Raw genomic sequence first — 24423 nt, forward strand, 5'->3', positions numbered from 1 at the left:
GCGTTTTTATAACGTATTTCAGGAAGTAAAACAATGAATAAAGCATAAATAAGAACTAAAGTTTGTTAAACGTAATGATGTGCTTGGGTTCCTACGTATTATAGCAAATACTTTAGTAGAAATAGCAAAATTATCGGAATGTTTGAATTCTGGCAACCATGCGCATAAAGTCTTCAGGCAGCCATATCCATAACAATCTTTTTAGTCAAATAGCGTCGCTATTTTTGTATGCGTTCTTTTTGCTATGTTCCAAATTCTAAAGATTTTTATCGAAACTCGGGGTATTTTGTGCCTTAAATTTAATGTTAAAATTGTCATTTTAGGAGTTCGTCAACAATGAAAGAAACAGCGAGCAGGAATACAGAATTTTGCTGCGAAATTCCTAAAGGAAACAAGAAGATGCATTTGATAAGAATCCTGTTAGCAATGTCGAAGATGTGCACGATGCGGAGTTTGTGCAATTCTCAGATTTTTTTTAAGTGAAAACAGAACTCTTTGTACACGGGGAAAGGAACAGAGCAAAATATTGCAGAACGATTTCACGAAGAACGTAAGTGTTTATTTACTTACTGTTTTTTTTTTTTGCATCAAATAATTCTTATGTAATAACTAAAATGTGTGTGTTTTCGGGTACTTTTCCGTTTTGCCGGCGCAGGCAATAAAGTCGCCAACAATGGTACAACTGATGCCAAACGGAATATCCTCGCTGGTAACCTTTTACACCTCATTTTCAAAACAAGTCGCAGCCGTTTCTTATCAGATTGATTGTTTCTTTCAATACTGGCATACAATTACATAGAATTTTTACCAGATAGTTCAATTTTATGCCATAAGACCATTCGTGGTCATTAAGTCAATTAAGATGTCATCACACCGCTCACCCGAAAGCGAAAATATAGAAAAGGGAAAGTAAAGGGTTAAATTTATCCATTCTAATGAGAATGCGCTAGTGAAATAAAGCACTGCAGTTTTACATAAGCTATTCGTACGAATTGAAGTAATTCTTGCATTTCAACTTGTACTCCAAATTAAGATTTAACTGGAAATTAATGTAGATAATTACTGAGAGAATTAGATTTTTGTAGCGTAGTTTATGTGAGATAAGATAACTTGGGGTCACGACGGGTACGAACGGGCGAATCAGGTTGTTGAACTATGAAAACTATAGTAAATTCTTAAACTAATGTTATTTTACAAATTTATTGTGTTTAGTTATTGGCTTTTTACAAAATTTTAAACGATATTAAAATATTTATGCCTTCAAAATTAAAAATTCTTAGAACTAACATTTGTTAACATTTTTTATGTGTATACTGTATGCTGTCGCCAATAAAGTCTGCTTGGCGAGATTTGCGCCGGCGAAACGGAAAAGTACCTGTTTACGTTTGATACGTTGATAAAATTTGCAGACTTTTAAATTATAGATATAGTTTGTAAAGTTTCATAAAAAAATCACGAAAAGACTCAACTTGCATCGGATAAGTAACTTTTATCTTTGCATCTCTAAAAATTGCCAGATTGCTCCAAGTTAATTGCGTTAATACGTAAATACATTTCTTTGCTGCAGAGTAGGGAGCATCAGGTGTATCGATAAAAATTGAGAATTATCAACGAATATTACTTTCTTTGGTGGGTTTCTAGTACTAAATATACTATATCAGAAGGCTTTATAAAATAAGAAGCAACTTTTTCATATTCAAGTTAGAATTTATTTGATACAAATTTCTTAAGCGTGTAGGTAAACATTTCAGCATTTCTAAATCGAAACTTACGAGATCGTTTAACCGCGTACCTCACAGCATCAAATCCAGAGTAAGTGTAATCTTGGATCATACAGGGGTTGGACAAAAATATGGAAACACCTTTAAAAAAACATGTTTCTTTGCTTAATATGGTGTAGGAAACCCGTTGGCATCCAAAACAGCTTGCAGTCTTCTCGGAATGGATAAATACAGTTCCTGTATGTTTGCCAAGGGAATATTATACCATTCTTCCTGCAAAACGGTGGCAAGTTCAGATAATGTTGGCGGTGGATAACGAGAACGCACTTTCCGTTCCAATCTAGACCACAAAGGTTCGATAATATTCAGGTCTGGTGACTGTGGTGGCCAGGGGAGATGGGACAACTCATCCTCGTGCTCAGAAAACCAGTCCTGGACAATGTGAGTTGTGTGAACAGGGGCTTTGTCGTCTTGGAAGACACCATCACCATCGGGGAACAAAGTTTGTATCATGGGATGAACTTGATCGGCCAAAATGTTCACATAAGTCTTGGCAGTCATGTGCCCTGACATAGTTATCATGGGGCTAGCAGAGAACCACGATATGGCTGCCCAAACCATAACAGAACCCCCGCCATGTTTCACTCTTGGCAACAAGCAGTCTGTATTATAGGCTTGAGATGGCGTTCTCCAGAAGTAAACTCGGCCAGAAGTGGGAAACAATGTGAAAGAAGACTCGTCAGACCATATTACTCGCTTCCACTGCTCTATAGTCCAGGCTTTATGACTTAAACACCACCTTTTCCTGTTACGGGCATTAGCATCACTAATGAGTGGCTTCTCAATTGCAGCACGGCCAGCAATTCCCTGTTCATGAAGCTCCCTTCTAATTGTTTTGGTACTCACAGGGTTCGGTAACACAACATTCATTTCAGCAGTAACTTTTGCAGCTGTGGTCTTCTTATTTTTCGTCACAATTGCCCTTAATGATCGTCTGTCACGATCACTCAGGACACACTTTCGTCCGCGCTGTGATTTAGCAGATGATGTTTTTCCGCTTTTCAAATATGCGGAATAAATCTTCGATACAGTACCTCTTGAAACACTAAACTCCTCGGCTACCTTGCTTACAGAAGCACCTACCATACGTGTTCCAACAATTTGCCCACGTTCGAAGTCTGTTAACTCTGACATAATGCAATGACAACCTCACATAACAGTACTCCGACAACAACTGAACTGTTTAGCACATTTACGAAGTTGTATAGGTGGCGTCAGTAGTCAAAAATACCAGCGCCACCTACATATTTCATTAAAATCAATCTTTCTTTTCAAACATGCATTTCACAAGGTGTTTCCATATTTTTGTCCATCCACTGTATCTTTACTGCTGGCTTTATCTACTATGAGCTCTTATCAGTATATTATCATTATACCATAGGCCATAAAGTTAAAAATTTAAGAGGTGTACACCGCGCCCGAAGGCGAGATCAATAAATGAGAGAACGCATAAAATAAGTTTTGCTAAATTGCATATCATGGCATATCATGGGTGATTATATCAATGGCGGCGAGAGGCGAAATGAAAGTCTAAGCTTCTGGATGAGCCTAGAAGAGTAGAAACACGTGATCAGTGTCCGGCAATGGGTCGGGGAGTCGGAGTTCGAGAAATGAAGTTTTTTGTAGTTTTTGGAAATAAGTTCGAACATAGTAAATGCAACATCTCTCTGTGAATTTAAGAGACCTATGTCTTTTGAAACACTTGAAAATCATCTAAACTTGCGATATAATTATGAAATGAATAGGAAAAAGGAGAAAATGAAGTCATGTGGCTCACTAGGGCTAGTGAGTGAGAGTAAGCACTTGGTGTTGACCACGAACTTTGATTTTAAAACACACGATACGAAATAGTAAAAATAAAAAGTAAAAGTAAAAATCTTGGTTAAATAAGTAGTAAGTGTAATCTGGCGACGCCTGTCTGCTTTCTCCTCTTCTCGAGACTCATCACCACCCGTTCTCCTATGTCTTCATCCGAGGCGCGCCTTTCAAGAAATATAGTCCTGTGAGATCGCTACACTTTCTAAATAATTAGCATTACATTTCGCAAATGTATTCAAATATCACATTAAATAAGGTGCAGTGTCATTAGCTTATTTTGAAGCAGATGACATGAAAAATGTGCAGTGTACTCGCCGAGACGCGAATACGCGCCGAGTGTGCTACGGTTACATCACGAAGGCGTGCGGAAAGGTGGGGGTAAAGTACGTCACAAAATATTCGATAATAATTGTAACTTCTACTCGTAACAATACTTTTTTCCCCTTATATAGGCTGGCCTTTCACACGGATAATTGTTGATAATGCGTTTTGCGAGAAAGAACATTAAGCACCCTTTTAATGGTACACGAGTTACATAAATTCTCAAATAAATACTAGTATAAGAAATTCAGAATTTTGTTTGTACCGTGTATGAATCTGAGGAAGATGTGTACCATATTTCAAATTATCAATTCATAGATAAGAAAGAAAGTTAAGAAGTAAATCTCATGCATATCATAAGCAAACCCTATTTCCCTAAGTTTCTCATCTGGCAGTTCAAATGACTCTTCAGACTTAACATTGTATATTTCATTAACAAGACTTGGAATGAAATTGGCCCACCAGCGGCCGAGCGGTAAAGTAGCTGAACACTGGTAGTTCGGTATGAGGTTCGAATTTCTGAGTTTTCCTTAGAAAGTCCTCCACGAAGGCATCCCTCCCCTTAGGCAGATAGCCCTCGAGGCTTTGCCGAAATTAAATAACTTAACCTAACCTAACCTAACCTGGAATGAAATTGATAGACTGATATGTTGTAATCCCAAATGATTGGACACTTAGAGTTAAATGCATTCGGCGGGAGTGGCCAATGCCCATATGGGTGATTTGGCCGTTTCGTCACTGAGAACTTTGACCAGAGTGCATTGCAGGGAGCAACCGAATTACTTCCTCATGAGATAGGGGAAATTCAGTTACAGTTTTGATGGAGAACAAACCCTAAGACGAATCTTCCCCTCCCGCCAAATCTCTCATAAGGACATTCAACTCACTAGCATTTAAAATGCCTACGCAGAGATTATGCACATGCAATCATCCAAGCCTTCTCCGGGATTTGAATACGTCGCTAAGCATTATATTGATTAGGACAGCCTGATATTGAGGCATAGCTGGACCAAATGGATACTCGGCCATTGCAAAAAAGGCTCTGTCAATGACGAGAGATTTATTGCAATCATTTCGATATCGATCAGGTTAGCCTGATATTGATGCAAAATGGATACTCGGCATTGCAAAGATGGCTCTGTCACTGATATTGATGCAGAGCTGGACCAAATGGATACTCGGCCATTGCAAAGAAGGCTCTGTCAATGACGAGAGATTCATTGCAATCATTTCTATATCGATCAGGACAGCCTGATTTTGATGTATAGCTGGACCAAATTGATACTCGGCATTGCAAAGAAAGATTTTCAGGAGGGATAGAATACACCATGGCGATGGAAAAACACATAAAAATGCATGGCCGGAAACGCTTTTCTGACGTCTGTCATTGACGAGAGATTCATTGCAGTCATTTCTAATGTCGATGGATTAAAATCCGTATGCTGAGAAAAAATGGAAGTATACAGCTGCGGAAGTTACAGAATTTCTTCAGAATAAGTTTCTAGCGATTATTGTGAGTGTAACGATAACTAGGTGAAGCGATTCAAAGGACGTGGAAAAAAAAAGAAAAAGAAAGTTGATGCTGAAAAGCAAAAGTGAGCTATGATGGGACATATTAGAATATGCAAGGCGTTTCAGCAAGTCGGTTACAAATTTTCAGGAGGGATAGATTACACCAAGGCGATGGAAAAACACAAAAAAATGCATGGTCGGAAACGCTTTCCTGACGTAGTAGTTACGACACAAACCCCAAGAAAGGAAGGACTAGAACAGGGCGAGGATATATACTTATTATTCTTAGTACAGCAGAAACCAAGAAATACGAACGTCAATCGTCATCCTAGAATGTGTTCGAAATCACGACCTCGGACCGTGATGCAGGAAACGTGCTTCATGTATATTACATGCATGCTACAGATGCTCCACGCGCCGGAGATGTGAGGCCTGGGTCGTAATTTCGAACACCTTCTTTAATGACGATCGTTGTCTGTTTATATTCTTATTTGTTGGCGTATGCTTTACTAGACATAAACATAATAAAATATGTTTTTGTCACACTGTTCCTGTCCTTACTCTTTGGTGTTTTGTGTTGTCACTACTGCGCCATAAAAGCGTTTCCCATCACGCATTGCTGTGTGATTTTCCATTGTGTGATTTTCCATGATTCCATTTAATTCTTAAGAAAAAGTGAAAATATACTGTACTTTTATGACACGTTAATGAACTGTTTCATAAAGTAATAATGTATGGGTCTTCTAAAAAACTCGCTTCTTATGGTATACAGGCCTCTTTCAGATTATTCTAATTTTTCAGATTATCAGTTAATAGACACCAAATAAAGTTTAGAAATAAAATACTTGCGTATCATGCGCAACATTAACCCGTTCTCTCCTAATTTCTCACTTGGCAGTTTAAATGACTCTTTAGGTTTAATATAATAACTTTCATTAATAAGGCTTATAAGGTATTTCTCCCACTTTCCTAGAGTTCTTCGTGGCCTAGTGGTTCTGCACGCAGGGCCGGTATTCCAGAGGTCCGTGATTCGATTCCCGGCGAAGGCGTTTGCTATTTTTCATCTTTTATGCTTCCAATTAACCTAATGACTCTACAGGCTTAACATTGCACAATCGTGTATTGAGTATAAAAGAGGAATGCAAGCTCAGAGTAAAAATTTAAATCATATTTTTATTAGTTAGAATATTTGCATTTTTATTAAAATAAAAAGTGTAGCAGTTTCTGACGGTTCTGATCTTCAATCACTCTACGCGCACATTATTTATCTTTCACAGTTTCATATAAAATCGACTTGTATATAATACTCTCTTGAAAAAAAAAAAAAAGTTTTAACTTACCTTCCTTTTTCTTGAATGGATGAATTTGTGACACCTGTGAGAATAAAAATACTCAGGTTTCAGAAGGGCAGATGCATTTTACTTCTGACATCCGCATCCATAATGGCTTTTCCATATCAGAAAATATCTGTAGTGCGTTTGTGTAAAGGAGAGTAATTTGTGAAAGCATTTTGTTTCTATTAGTGCAATACTTTTCAATACAGATAAACAAGCATGAAACGCTCGTAGAATGAGATATATTGCAAATGCTTTCCAAAACGATCTAAATTAAATAATTTTTTTTTTTTTTTTTTTTTTTGAGAACTGGAATTATTTTTATCACCTACATCTGCCTCTTTTATTTTAAATATTCGTATCATTTCTTTTAGATTTAGACGTATTTCCGAAGATTTTTAGGAATGTAAGGGGAGTAAAATATTGCTATATGGTATGTAGCTTGTTTAAAATTTTTTTATCTTCAGTTTCATCCATTATTGAATAATTAAAAAGGAAGGAAATTAGGATTAGGAATTTCCTTGGAACACTAGTAATTACTAGTGTTCCTAAGTTTTAAACCATTTTTTGGGCATTTTTTATGATATGTTATAGAATCCCAAGGAAAGATTTTATAAAAAAGTACCCTATGACTTAATAGTACCAGAGCTTCAAATACAAATGCGTTTTTACACACACTTTTGAAGACTGAACCACAAGAAAATGATCCACTGTACCACATCTTTTTCAAATACAAATTCTGGCTTTTAAGAACTTAACCAAAAAATGATTTAGAACAATACAGTTTAATGTTTAAAGGCCTCCTTTTGTCAGCATATCCATAAACGTAAGATTTTATTACTTTGTATGCAAAATAAAATATCTCAGGATGAAGAAATATAAATTATGAAAATTGCAGAACAATTCAAGATTTGCTGTTGCCCCAGACAAAATAGTAACCGGTAATTTTAGTTGAACATTTCAAACTAGACATTCTAATTATTAAGCATCCTAGTCACTCGCTCATGTAATCATTTCCGAAATTTCAACATTATCACATAATAACTTTGTAGAGACATTAGGATTGTTTTTGGAGGCCGACAAGATGAAAAATTAGCAACGCCTTCGCCGGGAATCGAACCACGGACCTCTGGAATACCGGTCCAACGTGCAGAACCACTACACCACGAAGGCACGCTAGGAAGGCGGGAGAAATACCTTATATACTCCCCCTTTTAAAGGGTGACTGGGGTTTTTAGAGGACCCAATCGCCAAATCCTGGGTGAGGAGAATCATCAGCCAACACCCTTTTAGTTCGGGCGCCACTGTAGAGACATTAGGTATATTTTTGGAAGCAGGAGAATTGAAAAATTACCAACGCCTTCGCTGGGAATCGAACCACGGACCTCTGGAATACCCGTCCAGCGTGCAGAAACACTACACCACGAAGGCACGCTAGGAAAGTGGGAGAAATACCTTATATACTCCCCATTTTAAAAGGGCGACTGTTTGTTTTTAGGGGGATCCAATCGCCAAATCCTTGGTGTGGTGGAGACTCATCATCCACGACCGTTTAGTTCGAGCGCCACTGTAGTTTGTTTCCACCCAGGATTGTTTTTGGAGGCCCGCAAGATGAAAAATTACCAACGCCTTCACCGGGAATCGAACCACGGACCTCTGGAATACCGGCCCAGTGTGCAGAACCATTACACCAGGAAGGCACGCCAGGAAGGCGGTAGAAATACCTTATAACTTAAGTTCAAGTCATTCAATCATCATTAAAACCAAGACAATTCTTTCAAAGAAAGATGAATTTTAAAAATCTCATGATATGTCTCCTAGCCACTCCTCTTGAGTGTTATGTAGTTAATTAGTTGTATTGCTGCTTTACATATAATTTGGATGCATTCATGATATATTCCAGGAATGGATAGCTTTCTTTATTTTACAGTAGATTTTTCCCATGTAATTTCAATTGACACTAAAACATATGCTACGTAATATAGGATAGTAAAAAATGACTTTAATTCACTACGTAACCTTCGAGGCTTGTGATACTATTCAAAATTACTGTACGAAATAATTAAACGGCAGTTGGAAGTTTACCATTTTGAAGATTAACTTCTTAATCATATATATTACGCTGGTAACACGTTAATTTTTCTATTCATTTTTGTAGAGATTTTCTAAGAACTTGCATAATGAAGCCGTTAAACAACTTCATTCTATGAGGATATTGAATTATAATAGAAACATGTAAGCACTATTCAAAGAGATAAAGTGAAATTTATGATTTGAAAGGTTTCATGTACCGAAACTCTAATTAAGATAAAACGGAGTAGTAATCTTAATGTCAGTACCGTAATTAAGATAAAAATATGTAATACTAGATAATAGTAATCTTAGAGTCTGGCAGATTTGTACCTGCATAAATTTCTGCTTTAGCGGTGCAATGCTCTTGAAAGTATATTTAATACTAGAACTACGACGATGGGTTATAACGGATCCAGTAATTTGACTGACTTTATTTTCGCACTGTATGTGAATCGGACGCGTAATTAATGTTATTGAGTATAAAAATTTATTTTGTGTGATATTAAGGAACAAGAAGGTTAGGTTAAGTTTTATGAAAATAGTAAAGCATACGAAGTCTAACAGAAGGGATGCCTTCGTGGAAGTTTTTAAGGGAACTGCCTTATTCACACTTTAGGCCCTGAAAAACCTACCAAAACCAATGATACAGCCAGCTCGTTTACCTGGTCTCGAACTCAGAACGCACAAGCAGTATTCAACGTTTTCTGACCGTTCGGCAAATGGTTCGACTCTGTTCGGTCGTTCTCGGAACTCCACGTACTCTCTAGACTCTCCACGCTACAACTCGCAATGCACTCGACGATACACAAGAGTATAGCTCTCGACTCAGCACAGTCTAAGACAAAACTCGACGATGCACTAACTCGCGATACACTAAAAGACTCTCTTGATGCACTCGACGACCAACTCGGCGCGAGACTTCGAGACACTCTCTCAATGACTGACTATCAGCCCGCTAGACGAGGCACACACACGCACTGACTGCGGACCAGCAGGGTTTATATAGCTTTCGGCTTGTGTTCGAGAACATTCTGGGCTAAACCGGTAATAATTCGTTCCAGAAGGTTCTCCAACCGTCCATGGTATACCGCCAAATGGGCGATTTCTTGCCAAATGTGGCAACCCTGCCTTCCGTTGCCATTTTATGGAAAACCTAAAACTGCTTTGCGGGGAAGCCATCTTACCGCGCCTGGACATTTCGTAACAATACTTTTATGCAGATTCTTCATTATTTAATTTCTTTAAATGTATCTCAGAGCGATAAAATCTAGTGGCAACAATTTGAAAAGTGAATCGGACATTTAAAGGTTTCGATGCAAAATGCCAAAACTAAATTAATAGCCCTTTGGGCTAAACATTATACTGCAGCTGATATTCCGAAGGCGTATGATTTTAACAATTTTTATCTTCCTTCTTGTTGGTTCATCCCAGACTAACGCTATTTGTCTTTATTTCTTCCTATTGAAGTAAATATGTGTGAGGCGAACGAAATAATGAGAACGTCTGGGAAATTGTTACTGTTAATTTCTTAAATTAGGATTTCTAGAAAAGTAATTCTTTTGCAGTAATGACTTGATTTTATTTAGTTATTCTGCAAGAGGGTTTCTCCTTTCGTTCAATCTTCTAGTCTGTTTGTTGAAATTTTAGTTCCGTTCTTTACAATCGATTTTCTTCCTTTTAGGTTACCTTTCCTACTCTTTATGCAAATAAGTATCTAAATAAAAACACCAGCGAAGAAGAAATATGCCATATTTACTTGCTAATGATGCTATATTTCTACAGCATTTCCACGTGGAAGTAGAATTTGTGGTGCTGAGCATTTTACGCTTTGATCGCATCCATTTTGCTTTAGTTTGGATTAACATTCCTGTTTTGTTTGATTTGGAAAACGGTACTTTTGCATGAGCTAGGCAACCAGTTTTGTCAAAAACTGATGTTTCCATGGAAACAAAAAGTTAGAAATCATTTATCTTGTTCTTTGCTATCTACCAGTTCTTTGCATAGTTGTTATTGTTGTCTTGCTCATGTAATTTCATAGAAGAATGGTTGCTAGAGCCTCGAAGAGGTTGGTCTTCTACTTCAACGTAAGTTTTCACGAAGACTACCCAGAGGGATGGTTCGGGTTCAGAGCAACAATGCAGATTATCCACGGCAGTTTCTGATGTCAACACAATACACCAATGCGGATACACTGGATGTTGACTCTTCTATCGTTTAAATCTATTTGCATAGAGTCGTGAGGAAGGAAAGACAGGATATGTTCAATGCATAATAGTTTTGTTTCAGGGCAGTGACCAGAAAGTTGCTGCTGAGGTTTTGGCAACGTTTTATGAAAGCGATATGTGAGCGCTAGCATATTCTACGTATGCCTAAGCTTCAAGTGAAAATGCTGCCTAGCTGGGTCGTCAGAAAATAAAGACGGAATGTTAATATTCTGCAAGTGAAACAGCTGTTGGAGAGGTTCTAGACAAATCCGTACAAAATAAGGCACCAAAGAAAAAATCCGTACTAAGGCACCAAAGAAAGTACGAGATATATTATGGAAAAAAGAAAAGTAAGTAGAGCAGTGTTTTCTTGAATGAGAATGTCTACCTGATGCGATATTGGTCCAGTAAGCGATATGAAATGGTAAAAGGGTAGTGTTGGTATTGTCTTGTCCGTGTATTTCATGGAAGAATGGTTGCCAGAGCCTTAAAGAGGTTGGACTTCTATTTCCACCCCAGTTCTGAGGGTGGTCTGAGAGTTTCCACCTTTCTACCTTGCCAGCAAACCATACGGGAGTCTATGCATATTTGTAATGTTTCTATATTTGAAATGCCTTTATATTCTGTCTTGCAATTTCACGTTTTGTTCTCCACAAGACTGCTCACTAAGCGGAAAATTTTATTCACGTGAATAAATTCTATTCATGTAATAATAATAATTTATGCAATAATAACTCTAGGATTTTTATTACGTTTTAAGTTATCTGATCAGATTATGTTTTTCTTTCCCTTTCGTTTCGCCTAGACACACACTTCTGACAGAAAAGATAATACGACGTAGTTTTAGGTGGAATGAAAGCAATGCAAATGGATCTATATGTAGTTTTATTATAGTTTATTATAGCTTTTATATGTAGTGATGTAGAGGGATTTTTTATGAAGAGACCCTATGTAATTAATTACATTGTTAGCTTCTTAAAAAATCAATTTAAACACTTGTCTCGCACAGAACTACAAATATTAAGTTTGAAAAATTACATTATTATTGCACTGAACAACATTAATACATTATTATTAAACAACATTAATCCTTTATTATTAAACAACATTAATACATTATTGTTGTACCAAACAACAAACCGAATAAAACACAATTAACAAAAATACATTATTATAGTACAGTTTCATTTTAATCTGATTCAAGAAAGTGATGACAAGTTTTTAAATTTTAAATTATAGTTTTAAAATTTCGCTTTAAGTTTTAAAAATTTATTTGAAGTAAAATGTCAGAAAAAAGCTAGAGCAAGATAAAGAGCTTCGTTGTTGTTTGCTAATGCTCCCTTGATTTAGCTTAGTTCCGCCTCCACTTTTGATGGAAAGCATCCAGAGGAGCGGGGCCGAGGGTCTCCCACCCCTCTTCCCCAACCTCTCCAGAGGACTTTCGTCTCGCCCATGCCGCACGGGCACTGTAATTTACAAACGTCCATTCCTTCTCCGGTATTCGAACCCGGGTCCTTCGGCACGGCAGTATGCGACGCTAACCACTATATCGGTAGGGCGGTAGATAAAGAGGTGCTACCACCTACCACCCATTTACTACTTCATTGCGCCATTTCCTAGTAGCTTTGATGCAAGGCGTTCTGTCCAGATAATAACAATAAGTGCTAAAGAATACCAGCTATAACTTAAATTTATGATATAAGTTTGGTTTGGTTTATGTCATTATGGCAAAGCCTCGAGGGCTATATGCCTAAGGGAGAGGATGCTTTCGTGGAGAACTTTCTAGGAGAAACGAAACTCAGACGGAACTACCATTGTTCAGCGAGTTTGCCGCAAATGACATTATCTGAATTGCATCTTTCCTTGAACTGATTTATTTTAACAAGTTGGGGAATCTGATTGGAGTACGATACCGTCATTTCACTGCGCATTGTCAGAAACAGCTTGCTATAATTTAAAAAAAGAAAAAGAAACCTTTTTTTTATTTTTTATTTTAATGTCTATGTTGTTATTTAACATAAGTGAATTATTGATGTTTAATACAAGAGTGATAAGCCATTCTAACACATTTCTTATTTAAATAAGAAAAAGATTATTTGCTGTCTGAGGTACTTTATAGTACCTAGAAAATGCCAGTACAGACTTTTATATTATTTATCGTACTGCGTATTTTTATAAAGCTTACATAACAGAATTCTACTTTTTTCTATTAAATTTTGTATATCGAAAATTTTTGTAATCAGGGTTTAATAATTTATCTTGGCGAGACTAATAGGTGTGGTGTATTTAATTATGGCAAAGCACACTAGGGCTATCTGCCTAAGGGAAGGAATGCCTTCGGTGAGGGCTTTCTAAGGGAAACTGGCTCGTATACACGTTACACACGGAGAAAACCACGAAAACACCCATGCAGCCAGCCCGTTTGCGGGATTCGAACCTCGGACCGAACTACCAGTGTTCAGCGACTTTACCGCTCGGCCGCTGGTGGGCCCGGGCGCTAATAGGAAGAATGCCTTTGGGAAGGACTTTCTAAGGGAAGCTTATTCGTACACACATTGCACATAATGAAAAACCACGAAAAACATCCATGCAACCAGCCCGTTCGCAGGGATTCGAACTACCATTGTTCAGCGCTTTACCTATCGTCCGCTGGTGAGTCCAATAGTTACCGTTTCGGTAAAGTCCTCAATCCTTCCGATAAACTTCTTCTGAGAAACCTGATGAGTCAGGATAAATCTTAATTGCTTCTTCCGTGTTGCGTTTAAATAAAGTTGTGTTTATATAATTTCAAATTCGGAAAAGTTCATACAAAGTCTGGCTATTTATTTCCAGGACTGACGTAACTGTAGGAGAACTAAAAGTCGGAAGATGGCCAAATGATTGCATATTGAAGAGCGCTTTCTTGCGCATGTGTAGTGCAATCGGCGCCATTCTGAAGTAAGTGGTATCCTGAAGTATCCCGCTCAAGAACTTATGAATGGTTTAAACGCTTTCGGGACGGGTGCGAAAGCATCGAAGATGATCCACACACAGGTCGGCCGCGGTCCGTACGCACGCCGGAAGCAATTGAAAAAGTTCGCGGATATGGTGAAATGGGATCCTCGATTGACTATTCGACTACTCGCCAATGGACTGAACATGGACAAAAAGACATGGACGGCGAATTTTGACGCAAGACCCAGGCAAACGCAAGATTTGTTCCAGATTCGTTCCTCACCATTTAAGGGACGAACAAAAGCAAATTGAGACTGGACGCATGTGGCGAACTTATCGACAACGCTGATGCTGACCCTGCGTTCCTGGATAGGATAGTCACGGGAAACGAGTCTTGGTGTTATCAATATGACACTGAAACCAAGCATCAAAGCTCCGAATGGCGGTCTCCAAGTTCACCACGGTAGAAAAAATTTCGATTTGAAAAGTCCAAATGAAGGTCATGTAAATCGTTTTCTTCGATTGCGATGAACTCATTCATCATGAATTTCTTCCTCCTAACACGACTATCAATGGACAGTTCTACACAGAAGTTCTTGACCGACTTCGAAAACGAATTCGTAGAGTGAGGCCTCATTTACAACAAAATGGGAGTTGGCTGCTGCTACGTGACAATGCCCGCCCACACATTGCGTTGCCTGTGAGGCGATTCTTAGCCCAGCATGGTGTCGTTGAAATGCAGCATTCACCATACTCTCCAGACCTAGCACCCGCAGACTTTTTGCTGTTTCCTAGGCTGAAAAATTCGCTGAAGGGAACAAGATTTCAGGATGTCGAAGCCATCAAGAAAACTGTAACGTCACTATTAAAGAGCATTCCGAAAGAGGACTTTTAAAACTTCTTTCCGAAATTTGTACAGCCGAGCCCAGACGTGCATTACGGCTGATGGGGATTACTTTGAGTCATATTAAATGGCTATGTGTTTAACTTTTTTTTCTTCTGAGTTATTCCATGAGTCCTGGAAATTAATAGCCGGACCTTGTAGAATAGTCTTCATTGTACAATGGTTCATATATTTCGGATAGCTACCTGACGCGACTGTGTTCGTCTGCTCAACAGAAATGAGTTGTTACTTTTCAGTACCGAAATGACAGCTGGCTCGAACTGCTAAATTTCAGAAAAACTAACCTCGTAACACGCAAATGCTAGAAATACTCTCTCTCTCAAGATTTCAAATCCTCAGCTTAAATGCACAAACAGCTAATTTGCATTCTGGTGAGAAGCGAAAAAGAGAAGTTATAGTCATGATAACTGATTAAGTAACATAGGTAGTTCTAAAAATATATGCTATAAGGTATTTCACCCTCTTTCCTAGCGTGCCTTCGTGGTGTAGTGGTTCTACACGTTGGGCCGGTATTCCAGAGGTCCGTGGTTCGATTCCCGGCGAAGGCGTTCTTAATTTTTCAATCTCTGCGGCCTCAAAAAATTACCTAAAGTCTCTACAGTGCAGTGTGATAATATAATAATTCCATAATGTAATGATACAATAATATGTATGTAAAAGTACAGTAATAAAATTTATATAATATGACAATACAATAACACGCTAATGTAATAATACAACAGTATGAATATAATATAATAATACAATAATAAAATTTATATAATGTAACAACACAATAACACGAATATAATACTATAATAAAATATTAATGAATTAATACACACACATATATATATATATATATATATATGTAAAATATAAAAAAAATACGATGGCTTTGCTCTTTACGCTATGTCCTGGATGTTTTCATGTCTTTTCTCATCCTTTTGCTTTACTCCTGTACTAATGCTTTCCTCACCCCGGCCTCTCTTTTTGACGGGGAGGGGAGATGTAAAATATAAAAAAATACCGATGGCTTTGCTCTTTGCGAACCAGCAACCTTTAATTAATTTTCTGCAATTCAGGATCTTCCCCTAGACCAGTACCTTCTAGAACATTCGCGCCTATTACATAACCTCTTCATATAAATGCTGCGTCATAAGTTTTTCTACATTTTTAAAGAAGCTACTCTGTTACATAACCTTTCATATAAATGCTGCGTCATAAGTTCTCCTACCCAGATACCTTCTCGCCATCGTTCTGCTAACGCCTCCGCTATGCTCCTCTTTCTTTGTTAGAACGTTATAACGTATTAAAGTCAGTCGTATCTAATAATTCAATTACTGTGTTATTTGAATAACTTCATCTGAAAAAAAAATCATCTGCTCTAAAATAAAATAGAGATATGCTGTTAAAAGTGAAAAGTCCTGAGTCGCCATTTTTCTCCGTGATGCAATCATTCCAACTTCGTCAACCATCTGCGAAAACGTGAAATGGAAAAACCTCACCATTCACCCACGATGTGTTGGAATAACTGAAAACATTATATATATATATAATCTTAAATTCACTTAGTGCGAAATCGAATATATAATTTAATAATATGTATATAATGTAATAATACAATAATATGAATATAATAAAATAACACGGTAATAAAATGTATATAATGTAACAGTACTGTAACCCAAATGTAATACAATAATGCAATAATAAAATATTAATGTAATAATGTAATAATATGTATATAGTTTAATAATATTATCATATGTATATAATGTAATAATACTATACTCTCCGATTTGATTACAGGCTCCTGGCACGTTTTGGAAGTTAGCCGTTTTTCATCAAGTCCTAAGGATTGCCGGAACCCTTGCAGAGCTCATTACTTATGGTAAAGAATGCGACCTTCGTCAAGATCTTTACTTTAGGAATAATCACCGACTTGCATAAAAGTGCCGGCGCCCTTCTCAGCTTCATTAAAGTGGAGAAAGCAGCTTTCATCCATCATCCCGTAATTATCATCCTGGCGGGATTACCATCTTAAACATATATATAAGTGGGCCTCATAATTTGTATCGCCTCATAATTTGTAGTCGAAGTGTGCTGGTACTTTACAATTAGAGCATCTTTATTTGGAGTCCCCATCGTAAAGCTCAGCTTATAACCTGGATGTCGTCGAGGTAGCGACATCATTATGTCAGAACACCGTTACGATGGGTTCCGTACTGGCGGGGAACAATCGCCGAGTTGCATAAAGGTGCCTGCGTCTTTAAGGAACTTACAACAACCGGCGACTAGGGAAATTTTCCGAATTGCCGATAACTCCAACCGCCCGTGCTCATGCGGGGTGGTAGCAGATCTTGATCATTATCCGTTTGCTTGCCGAAATACTGCAAAAGGTGACCAGCGTAGAAGTATATCTGTGCCTAGGGCTGAAGTTACTTCACAAAATCTGTATGCTTGGAAATGCATACGCAGCTGCGTCAGTATGGCACATAATATCTGAAACAGGTTGGAGTAAACTTCAGCTGCCATCTTCGTCGCCAGGGCAACCCCTATTATGTACTTGAGTTTTTTAACGCAGCTTATTTAAATTACCATTTTTTGTTCTGTACTATTTATTTTTATTTGCTTTTGTCTTATTTCTTTCTCATGAGTTATTTGTTTTATTTAATATGTATGATTATTAGTTACATGATTATATATGATTATTTACTTAGTATTATATATATACACTTACGACGCAAAACATTATGACCATCCCCACAATTTTCATTGAAATCTTCTGGATGACGTTTAGACGTGATTAAGTGGGAATGGTGTTTAATTGATGTTGGAGAAAGTAAGGAATTATGTATTATGTACTTGAGTTTTTTAACGCAGCTTATTTAAATTACCATTTTTTGTTCTGTACTATTTATTTTTATTTGCTTTTGTCTTATTTCTTTCTCATGAGTTATTTGTTTTATTTAATATGTATGATTATTAGTTACATGATTATGTATGATTATTTACTTAGTATTATATATATACACTTACGAGGCAAAACATTATGACCATCCCCACAATTTTCATTGAAATCTTCTGGATGACGTTTAGACGTGATTAAGTGGGAATGGTGTTTAATTGATGTTGGGGAAAGTAAGGAATTATTTTTGCACTTACGTTTGCGAGTGATGAGAAAGGCTGCTGATCAAAGCGAATTGGATAGAGGCCATTTCAAACTGAATTTTGTAATGGCCCAGAGACTCGGAAAGAGTATCTCCGAACCTGAGCTAAGTTGTTCACGATCTGCCGTTGTTAGTATTTATGCAAAGGGGATAAATGAGACTGAAACCAGCAGTAGACGCGAAGGTATTAGTTGTCCACGCGCCATCAAGCAGAAAGGACGTCGGAAACTGTCTTGATTGGTACAACAAAATCGGCGCAGACGGTAACTCAACTAATACGCCAATACACTACGGGTCCAAATGGCGAGTGTTTCGGAACATACAGTTCAGTGGATGCTGTTGGATATGGGTCTGTGTAGAGAACATCCCACATCGTGTTCCTCTGTTGACTAAACGTCACTGTCGATTACGCCTACAATTGTTCCAGAAACATAGAGATTGGATCATGGAAAAGTGGAATACAGTTGTATGGTTGGATGAATCACGATTTCTCATTCATAACGTCGATGGTCTTAGTCAGGGTATGCCATCTTCCAGACGAACAGTTGCTTCCTCCCTTTAGACACAGTAGATTATACACAGGCTGGTGGTGGCAGTATTATGCTTTGCGGGAAGTTCTAAAGGGCGGCTCTGGGGCCTTTAATTGTGGTAGAACAGACCATGAAAGCTTTGGACTATATGAACGTTGATTTTCACCTCTACACGGCGTCTGTCTTCACAATTGGAAATTGAATCTTCTAGCAAGCTAACGCCTCATATCAGAAGGGTCGATCTGTGTTGGAGTTGTTCCAGGAGCCTAAGGATGAATTAAAGGGACTCATACACCTTAAAACTCATAAGATCTTCGAATATATGACTATTGCAAGAATTGGGATAACTTATTTATTTTAAAAGCAATTACTTCCAACGTTTTACAGCTCACTTATTAGCTCACTCATTAAATTTCAAGTATGTACCATTAGCCATTTTTAAAATATCATGCGCGCAAGGTGGAAACAGGACGAAGTTTTTTTTTGTCACGAAGCGGATTAAATTACAGAAATATTTGTGGCTGCACAAACTTTCTGGTTACTAGTTTCCAAAGCAGCTATATTATGTAGTCAGCTGTAAAACGTTGGAAGTAATTGCTTTTAAAATTGGTAAAATATATCAATTCTTGCAACTGTCACATATTCGAAGATCATAAGGGGTTTAAGGTGTATGAGCCCCCTTAATGTCCTGGCTCCCTAAAAAGCCGGAACTTAACCCCGTAGAACACATTTGGGATATCATGCATTGGAAGCTCAAAGATCAAACACTACTATATCAGAATACCTCTACTTTGTTTTGTTTTTGTTTTATACGGGCGCAGCCCTTCCGCCTGGTTTGTTGAACCTTATGAAGAAAAGCAGGCGCAACCCTTCCAACAACAAACGACAGGAGCCGGCGAGCCGGCCGTGTCCAAATAAAAACAAAAAACAAAATCAATTTAGCAGAGCTTAACAAAAAAAAAAAAAAAAAAAAAAAAAAAAAAGATAATTAGGTTAGTAAACTAAAAAGAATAACACAGCACATAAAAACACAAAAACATTTAAGCTGTCCCTGCACCTTTGCATACAAAGTCTTTCTCTCCCTTTAAGGGTTAATACCTCTACTTTTCTTGACCGCTACTTAGATATTTGGTACACAGTGTCTCCAGTCATCTACCAAGAACTTGTAATATGCATGCCAAAACGAGTTGCAGCTGTTTTGCAGGTCAAAGATCGCATAACACGTTATTAAGAAGGTGGTCATAATATTTTGGCTCTTAAGTGCATATGTATCAATTATCTTTTAATTATTGTCATGTACTCTAATTTGATCTTCAATAATTGCATATATTGGCTGCATTAATGTATTATTTTATATTTTTATATCAGTGATTATGTTAAATGTTCGTAGTTACACTTAATGTATTACATAGCTGACTATACCAGGGATATCCCTGTAACTCAGTCATACCTTTACCAGAATTGTAATTATCTATAGAACTCATTAACTATTCACGGTGTGGAGTTAATTCCGTCAGCGAGGCCATCTGGCCGATATTCTAACTGTTCCAGTGGATCGGCTGCCTTATATATTTTCTAAAAGTCGAACGTATAGAATCTTATATAAAAGGGATATCCACAGGGTGGCTCTTATGCGAGTAAAATATGTATAGGATATACGGTAAACTAAAACTGATCAGTGTCCGAAAGGAAGTAATTAGTTTATTTCAGTTCTTTTTCGAACTTGTTAGGAAACATAAACTAATCAATGTGAAATGTAATTATTTTTTCGTAATTAAAAGTTAATTATTTTAACATTTGAGAAATAAATGAAGATTAATTAATGATTAATTAAACATAAATATTTATTTCTTATTAGATAGGAAATTTAATGCTATTCAAAAACAAAAAATAATTAAATATAATTAAATAAATGCATGGAAATATTGTATACTGATTCCATCAAACAATTTTTTAAATAAAATCATTAATTTATATATTTAACGCATTAGAAACGCTTAATATCAAACGGAATTTGCTCGAAATTAAATATTTTTTTTTTATTTCGGGCACTAGCCATTTTAGGTTTGGCCACTACTGAGACATGAAGCGGTGGCCATTTTATTTACGGAGGCAACTTATAGGTGGCCACCATTACCTCTTATGGAGGGACAGACCATTTATATGCACGCCTTCTCCGGGATTCGAACCCCGGCCCTTCGGTACGGCAGTCAGAATCACTAACCATTTTTCTATCTGGGCGGCAGTTAAAAGGAATTTAGAAGTTGATTCGAGTTTGAATTCATGAGTTTATCTTAATTCGAAGTTTCCGGAATTTCTAACAAATATGACTACAGCTAAGAACGTTATAAGTTTTTATACAGCTTAGAACACAACGTTACCTTTAGAAAATTTCAAGAATCCATGTTGTTATTGCTGTAACTCACTTGTCTGACAGTAACATCAATCTAAGCCCACGAACTTCCTTGTAGTAAGGAGCGCAAGATATGCCTGTCATTGGCAATAGCTTTGAGCACCTTACTGGTGACAATGCGATTGAGGTCAAGTCCGCTCCCAATTTTGATGGAGAGCACCTCGGGCGGGACGGGCCTGAGGGTCTTCCACCCCTCTCCCTTTCCACCAAAGCACACGAGAGGAATTTTGGCTCGCCGCAAATTTGAAGTGCCGCCGTACGGCGCCGACACTGTACGTTTGCAAACCTCCATGCCTTCTCCGGGATTTGATCCCGGGGCCTTCGGCGCGGCAGTCAGCGACGATAACCACTATACCGGTTGGGCGATGAAATTGCCTTTATTGTAATACTCTAGGTAACGCAGAACACTTCGTCGAATACTGTGGCTTAACTTGGAGCGTGAGGGACCAATACAATGTAAGAAAAATAGAGGATATTAAATATAATATTTTAGAAAAGTTTGCAAGAGATATAATGAATATTGTTAATAAGGAAAGAATTGGAATTATGGTATAAAAGTGATTATAGTACACAATTCTTAGTTTTGTGTTTTAGCTGTGTGTTTGATTATGTGGCGTCTTTATTATTTTTGGTTTATAACCAGTTATAATTATAATTTTATTCTGATAGTTTGGTTTGAATGCGATTTTTAAAAGGAAAAAGATTAAGCTGGACAACCAGTTCAGACTTGTATTTTTGAGTTTGTTTAGTTTCATTTTACTAACTTTTTAGTTACTCGGGGCTCGGGCTTGGTATCTTAGAGCTGCATTAGATAAAGAATAAGATTTAATTTTGCTGGCATGTTGATAATTTTGGAACTTTTAAGAATTTAAGCATATTATGGATGGGGCACGGCCGGCTCGCTGGCCCTGTCGTTTTTTGTTGGAGGGGTAAGCCCTATTTTTGAACCATAAGGCCGACTACGTCGGCTAGGTGGGCTGGGGCTGTGCCCATATGTATGACCGGTTGGGCGATTCAGTTTGGAAGATAACAAATATACGGCTTCCTTGCCATGCAACTAGCATGCAGGTGAATTACGGCATAATTCTGAAGTAGCAGGGAAATGATTTCAGTCACTGTGATCCAGATTCGAGAAGAATCTGAAGTCCCACAAGCTTCACAAAACTGTGATAGTTCAACATTTACGAAAAGATATCGTGAAAGAATTGGAGGAATTTAAGAACTGAAAAAAATATTTTTTACTGCATCAGGGTGTAAAAGTAGAAAACAAAGACACTACAAAACTTCGTGTTGTGTTCGACACATCATTACATGCCGAAGGCAAATTGTCAATAAAAATGTTTCACTACTTTTAAAATTATATAAATATGGATTTGTGGCTTTTCAGAATATATAATTGCGGCTGTCCAAATTCCCTAAATTCCAAATGCGGCTCTTACTAATATAAAGTTCGGCCACCCTTGTTATAAAATGCTTATTAAAACAACTAATAGTTGATTAACTTCTACCAGAAATATCAGATGCTCTTTATAGAAAATTTGATCATATTTTTAAATATCTCTAAATAGGTATCCTTATTTTAATTTTCTATAAAACATCCTGTAGAAGATTTAAAACATTATAAAATCGAGAATATGTTTTTGGAGATTTCAAAAAATAAATTAAGTTTTAGCTTTTGAATAGAATTTTCTAATCTAAATTTTAAAATGATATGTGACGTGAAGGGGAGATTAGAAATTTGCCGAACAGTTGTGATTTTTTTTCCTATATTGTTTTCATTTCAAAAACTACTCAGATAAAAATACACTTTAAATAAATTAAAACTAAGTTTTGAGTTTGAAACCATTTTTTTATTATTTTAACTTCGTGTACGAAACCTTAATTTCAGGGATTAAAAATTTATAATTAAGAGCATAAATTTAATCTTGTGATTTAAATTGATTTTTTTGCTTTAACAAATTTAATTTTTGTATTATATAAGCAATACTTAAAAAAGCCATCCAGACGGTAGTGTGGTTAGTGACTCTGGCTGCCGTACCGAAGATTCCAGGTTCGAATCCCGGAGAAGGCAAAGAATAATTAGTTGTCCGTTTTTTCACAGGAGGCCACAGTGCATCAACTTTTAGGTGCCTCCATAATAAAGTGATCAGCGTTTCCCGACTTTGTAGTGGTCGATGCCTATAATGATTTGTGCTCGACATTGGAACCAAAACGTACTTTACAAAAAATTGCGCAAAGTGAAACATAAATGTACTGTACACTTTGGTCACATTAAAGTGACCTTGAAATGTGACTAAACAGCAGTAAGCTAGAGAGGAAAGAAAGAGCAAGAATTTCCATTCAAAAAATGGTTCAACACTTAATGAATAAAACGGTTTTTATTTTTAATTTTATATATTCTATATTGTATATCCGAAACTGAAAATTGACTTTGATTATAATCATTTGATTTTGAAAATCATTTCATTTGGTCATTGAAAACTTTACAAATTTCTATAGAATACCATTTTATAAAATTTTGGAACTGATTTTCGATTCGACTCTAAAGAATTCAAATCTGTGAATCATTCTATAGAGGATTACGAGTAAAGTTCGATACAGAACTTCTACAGAACGCTAGCAGCTTGTATGAAAACGTTTCATAATGGTGGCAACAAAATTCCTCTAAATATTTAAATTTGTTGTTTTTGTTTATTGCTATAATATTGTATATTTTTTGGTCTAAAACACGTTAATTACTTATATTTGTTGTTTCATTTTGTGTGGAAATCCATTTGTGGTCTCATGTTATGCATATAAATATTTATTTATTGTTTAGAATGATAGATCTTTTAATTCTGAATCCGACAGCCATTAAATTGTTAACCTGTGCTACACCTTATGTATAATGGTTGTTATTAATCAGCTCTGAGAGTTGCAGTTCAGAGACTTTTAGAATTTACTTTTCGTTACTTTAATTTAGTTTACTTTAATTGCGTTTTCGAATTTACTTTTTGTGTGCTCAGCAGAAATCGCTTAGTATCCGAGGAGCTATTTACAGCTATTAATTTACTGTGTATATTTACTGTGTATTATAAGCTTCAATAAACTGAAAATTTCTTCCTGTTCATCTGGCATGATTATTTAAAAGAGACGCACGCACGCACCCACACTTCCCTACAACTACAGGAAATTTGATTTATAAATTACGTAATTCACCTTCAGATAAAGAGAAGAGATTAGACTGAGGGAAAGAGGATTTTCGTAAATCGCTCACGATCATCCACTTACGAAGAAATACTGCTTTGAACTACTAGAGTTCAGCAAAACTGCTAGTATCCAGGCGAACTTCGTATTCATTTTATTGACTCACTCAAGAGATGATTCCCTCAAGTTGAAAGGCTGAGTCAACCTTGTCCAGCCTGGGGATCGAACTCCGGAGCTGCACGATGCGCTAGCCACTGTGCT

The 24423-nt window shown here is 36.9% G+C and overlaps 1 long non-coding RNA gene across 1 annotated transcript; it reads left to right on the top strand.

The window, feature by feature from the left end:
* LOC146994862 (uncharacterized) lies at positions 1 to 24083 on the top strand. Its single transcript, XR_015043279.1, has 2 exons — positions 1 to 550; positions 16673 to 24083. It is a non-coding gene; the product is annotated as an uncharacterized LOC146994862 (long non-coding RNA).
* Positions 24084 to 24423: the final 340 nt, after the last annotated feature.

This window comes from Stegodyphus dumicola, chromosome 10 (genome assembly GCF_044657685.1).
Source record: "Stegodyphus dumicola isolate Sdum_Otavi_A_Nest chromosome 10, ASM4465768v1".
In the NCBI taxonomy this organism is placed as follows: domain Eukaryota; kingdom Metazoa; phylum Arthropoda; class Arachnida; order Araneae; family Eresidae; genus Stegodyphus; species Stegodyphus dumicola.